Source organism: Trichosurus vulpecula, chromosome 6, assembly GCF_011100635.1.
Source record: "Trichosurus vulpecula isolate mTriVul1 chromosome 6, mTriVul1.pri, whole genome shotgun sequence".
In the NCBI taxonomy this organism is placed as follows: Eukaryota; Metazoa; Chordata; class Mammalia; order Diprotodontia; family Phalangeridae; genus Trichosurus; species Trichosurus vulpecula.
In genome coordinates, this window is record NC_050578.1 from 95,948,370 (window position 1) to 95,954,154 (window position 5,785).

Here is a 5,785-nt window from a genome sequence, read left to right on the forward strand (position 1 = left end):
TTCTAAGGAGAAAAATGTATGTGTATGAGGAGCTCACTTATTTAGCTTTTAAAAAATATACAGAATATGGAAGCAAGTTCAGGTAACAGAAAATGAATATAAGAATATGGAGCAATCTCCCAAAATAATGTCAGAAGTGCCAAATATCAAAATGTCATGAGACTGCTAAGGGTAAATAAAGATAACAAAAAGGGTAACATTAAAAAAAACCCATATATGAGGAGGAAGAGAAGAATCAAAGAAGCCCTGGTATCTTCTTTTAGATGGACAGGACGATGATAACCGACATCAGAGTGAAGGCTTTTGCTTCCCTCTTTTTTTTTCTACGTGTTTGATCTTTGCATTGGAAATAACAGAATCCAAATGACTAACAGGGGCATGATGCCCAAGAGATGTCAGGTGATAATAAGATATCACCTAGTTGATTGTGATGATGGCCCAGATGAACCATATCTTTAAGTTCTGAAAAAATCCCAGCAAATGTGATTATTGAACGCTTTTGTCATTGATAATTTCAATGACTATGGAAAATGACAGTGGACGATGAAGGGCAAATATTCCACCATTCAAAACGGGGGAACCATCATCATGTTAAAACTAAGGAAAATGAGCTTGACATCAAATCCCTGGGGTAATTCGATAATGCACAGTTTGCAAATGTCTAGAAAAAAGATTCAGTGGTTACAAAGAACTTGTAAGGCTTTATCAAGAATAGGTCGTGCTCCCTTCTAGGCCGGCCTCTGTCTAGGGCAGCACCCGCCACTGCCACCAAGATGTTGATGCCCAAGAAGAACAAAATTGCCATCTATGAACTCCTTTTGAAGGAGGCAGTAATGGTAGCCAAGAAGGATGTCCACATGCCAAAGCACCCCGAGCTGGCAGACAAGAATGTGCCCAATCTCCATGTCATGAAGGCCATGCAGTCTCTAAAGTCTCATGGCTATGTTAAGGAGCAGTTCGCATGGAGGCATTTCTACTGGTACCTCACCAATGAGGGCATTCAGTACCTCCGGGATTACCTTCACCTGCCCCCTGAAATTGTGCCTGCCACACTCTGAAGAAGTCGTCCTGAGACAGGAAGGCCAAGGCCCAAAGGTCTGGAGAGCAAGCGACCTGCCCGGCTTACCCAGGGTGAAGCTGACAGAGACACATACAGATGAAGTGCTGCTCTCCCTGGTGCCGACAAGAAGGCTGAGGCCTGGGCTGGGTCAGCAACAGAATTCCAATTTAGAGGTGGATTTGGTCGTGGACGTCGTCAACCTCCTCAATAGAAACTGTAGAGATATGTTTCATATTGAATAAAATTTGGGAAAAAACTTAAAAAAAAAGAATAGGTCATGCTAAACCAATGTATTTCTTTTTTTGACAGGATTACTGAAATAGGAAATAAGAGAAATTCTTTGGAGAGAATTTACTTAAATCTTGCCAAAGCTTTTGAATAAACATCTCCTACTATTTTTGTGGAGAAGATGGAGAGATATGGATTAGACAATATTATAATCTGATGGGTTTGTTAAGTGGTCTACTCAAAGACTCATTGTGAATGTTTCCATGTTAGCATAGAGGTCTCCAGGGCCATACAGTTCCTTGGGGAACAGTGTTTGGCACTGTGATGTTCAGTTTTTGTTTTGCTGATTGATGACTTAGATAAAGAAATACATTATGTTCTCATAAACTTTGTATAAATTAATAATAATAATAATAGCTAGAGGTTACATTGCTTTAAGTTTTGCAAAGTGCTTTACAGGTATTATCTCATCTTTTCTGTACAACAACCTTGAGAGGTAGGTGTTATAATTACTTCCATTTTACAGATGAGAAAACTGAGACAGGCAGTAGTTAAGTGACTTAGCTTGTTACAAAGATAGTAACTACTGAGGCTAGAGATTTGAACTTAAGTCTTCTTGACTCCAGGTTCAGGGATCTAACAAGCACTACCTGGCAGATTTCAAAATATAAATTCAGTACCTAGGACCTAGGATCGATAATACACAAGAGGACAAAGTCAGGATGCAGAAAGGCCTTGAAAGGCTAGGACATTAGACTGGACTGAATGAAGTAAAATTTAAAAAGGACTAGTATAAAGTCTTATACTTTGGGTACAAAAAATCATGGTTGTAACATGGAAGACATTCCTATTGGTAGGGCTGTGGATGCTATAGCTTTATTAATAATACATGTTTAAGGAATAGCAAGGAAACAAGTTGAAATAGTTGGTCCATTTTTAAGAACAATGGGCAATAATATTGGAATGTTAGATAAATGTCAGATCATCTAGGGCTGTAGATGCCAAGGTGAAGATCTGGAACTTGATCTTGGCGATATTGAGAAGCCAAAGAAAATATTGGAGGAAGAAAATGAAATGCCCAAACCTGTATTTTAAGAAATAACAACGTAAAAAAACAAACAAAAAACTTTTGGGAGATTTAAGAACTCTGATCAACACAATAAGCAATTACGATTTCAAAAGCAGCTAGGCTGAAAAATGCTACTCACATCAGTGGAATAGGTTAGGTACACAAGTTGCCGCAGGCAATGACTATAGCAATCTAATCTTTGGTAAACCCAAAGAATCAGCTTCTGGGCTAAGAACTCACTATTTCACAAAAACTGCTGGGAAAATTGGAAAATGGTATGGCAGAAACTGGGCATAGACCAATATCTTATACCATATGCCAGAATAAAGTCAAAATGGGTTCAAGATTTAGGACTAAAGGCTGAGACTATAAGCAATTTGGGAGAGCAAGGAATAGTTTGCCTGTTAGATTTATGGAGAAGGGAAGAATTCAAGACCCAACAAGAGATAGAGAGCATTACAAAATGAAAAATGGATAATTTTGATTACGTTAAATTGAAATGTCTTTGTACAAACAAAGCCAATGCAACATAGATTAGGTGGGAAGCAGAAAACTGAGAGAAAATCTTTAAAACTAATGTCTCTGATAAAGGCCTCATATCTAAAATATATAGGGAACTGAGCCAAATTTATAGGAATAAAAGTCATTCACCAATTGAGCAATGATCAAAGGATATGAACAGGCAGTTTTCAGAGGAAGAAATTAAAGATATCTATAGCTATATGAAAAAATGCTCTAAATCGCTATTGATCGGAGAAATGCACATCAAAACAACTCTTAGGTACCATATCTTTCCTGTTAGATTGGCTAACATGACAAAACAGGAAAACGATAAATGCTGGAGAGGATGTGGGAAAATTTGAACATTGCTACATTGTTGGTCAAGTTGCGAACAGATCCAGCCATTCTGGAGAGCAATTTGGAACTATGCCCAAAGGGCTATAAAAATGTGCATTGCCTTTGACCCAGCAATACCACTTCTAGGGCTGTATCCCAAAGAGATCACACAAGTGGGAAATGAACCCATACGTACAAAAACATGGATAGCAGCTCCTTTTGTGGTAGCAAAGAATTCGAAATCAAGGGGATGCCCATCAATTGGGGAATAGCTGAACAAGTTGTGGTATATGAACGTAACGTAATACTATTGTGCTATAAGAATGGGGAAGATATGGAATTCATAATAACCTGGAAATAACTACATGATATGAAGCTGAGTGAGAGGAGCAGAACCAGAAGAACATTGTACACAACCACAGACATTGATTCTGTGATAATTAACTTTGATACACTTGGCTCTTCTCAGCAATACAAGGTTCAAAGATAGCCCCAAAGGTCTCATGATGGAAAGAGCTATCTACATCCAGATGAAGAACTATGGACTATGAATGTGGATTGAAGGAAACTATCTGCTCTCTCTCTTTTCCTCTATATCTTTTTTTGGTTTTGTTTCTTCTTCCTTATGATTCACTCCATTGATAATGGTTCTTCTTTACTACTTGACTATTGTGTAAGTATGTTTAATGTGATGGTATATGAAGAAGATATATCAGATTCCATGCTGTCTTGTGGGGATGGGGTGGAGAAGGGAGGGGGAGAAAATTTGGAACTGAAAAACCTGTGAAACTGAGTGTCATAAACTAAAAATAAAAAAAAAAATGAAAAAAGAAAAATGCTACTCACCTTGTGACAGAGAGGCCTCAAGATAAGGACTAAGACATGAATATTTTGGCACAGTTGATGTGGGAATTATTTTTTTTTTAGGCTATGCGTATTTGTTCTAAGGATTTTATTATTCTTTTCTTTCTCAGTAGGAATGGCTGTAAGAATAAATAATATGCTTCTAATTTAAATAAATTTTAATTTAAAAAATAAGAAAATTAGCTCAGGATTTTTATTAAGCACTTAATTTTCACCTAGATGATGGTTTTCTATGTCTGTTACTATCTGTTATAATGTCCCCCTTCTTGACTGTAAACCCCATAAAAGAGAAACTTTTTCCCTAGATTTTTCTTTCCCTCAATGCCTAGTATTGTTTGCTGTATGCAGTAAACACTTAATAAATGTTTGTGGTTGTAGTACAGAGAAGGGAGACTAGAAACATGGAGAGAAGTGAGAAGGCTATCGTAATAATTTGGACTCAAGATGAAAAGAACCTGAATAAGGATGGTGGCATTGGAAATGGAAAATAAGGCACTCATGAGAGCTGTTAGAGAGTGAAGGTTCCACAAGACTTAGTTATTCCTTGGACATGTATTAGATACCTCTTCTATGCAAAATACTCCCAAGCATTCCTACCTGAGTGACTAGAAAATTGTTATTGCTATTGACAGAATGGAGCAATTCAGTGTTATACAAGACATATTTGAAATACCGATTGGATTTCATAATGGAAATATGTCATTGAAATATGGGGATGTGGGATGAGAGCTCAAAAGAGTAGTCATGACAAGAATGATCCACATAAAAGCAGTCCACATGGAGATGATGGATGGAGCCAGAGAAGGGGATGTGATTTCCAAGGGTGGGAAAGACTTTGACTTAAAAAGGCCAAGGTCTCCCACTCTATCTGGGACCATCACCAGTCATCCTGACCTATGTCTTACCATTGGACTCCAATGACTCTGGAGGAAAGAATGAGGCTCACGACTACACAGCCCTGCTCCACTTAAATCCAATTCACTTGCAAGTGGTCCTCTTCAAAAATGAAGAATGAACAAGAACAACAATCTGGGGGAACCTAGAGAACAAAGAACGAAGAGCCAAGGACTCAGCCTCAAGAGAGGCCCTTATTTAGGAGGACAAAGGAGAAAGAAGAATCTTCAAAGTAGCCAGAGAAGTATTGACCAGAGAAATAGAAGAATCGCCCACTCTAGAGTCATAGAAGCCAGAGAATGGAATTCTAAGAATAACACAACTTTAAGAATAACGAAACTGGATGAGACCTTGGAATTTATCTAATCTATTTCATTTAATTGGTGAAGAAATGGGAAAATGCTAACAATGGAACAATCATTTATTAAGTGCCTATTATGCATCAGACATCATCCTAAGCATGTCTGGGACAGCTGTTGCATTTCACAGAAAAGGCACACCAACAGAAACACAGAAATATTAAATAACTGAACAAACGAATGCTACATCACTAGTTATTAGCAGAATACATATTAGAAACTATACCCCCTACATTCCACTTCAATGTTGTTCCTATTAAGCCAAGAAGGAGGGGGTGATCATCAGTGGCAAATGAATGAGATGAAAGATGAAGACAGGGGTTGGTATTTAGAAGATCCCCTGGTAGCCTCTAAAAACAAATTTTCAGAGGAGGGGTTAGGACAGATTCTGAGTTAAAGGGGATTAAGAATGAAAAGGGTCATGAGAAAATGAGGCAGAATATTGAGAAATGTTGACAGGAATGACTACTTAAG

At 37.9% G+C, this 5,785-nt stretch overlaps 1 pseudogene; it reads left to right on the forward strand.

Annotated features, from left to right (window-relative positions):
- Positions 1–773: 773 nt before the first annotated feature.
- Positions 774–1,271, forward strand: LOC118855280 (annotated as a pseudogene).
- Positions 1,272–5,785: the final 4,514 nt, after the last annotated feature.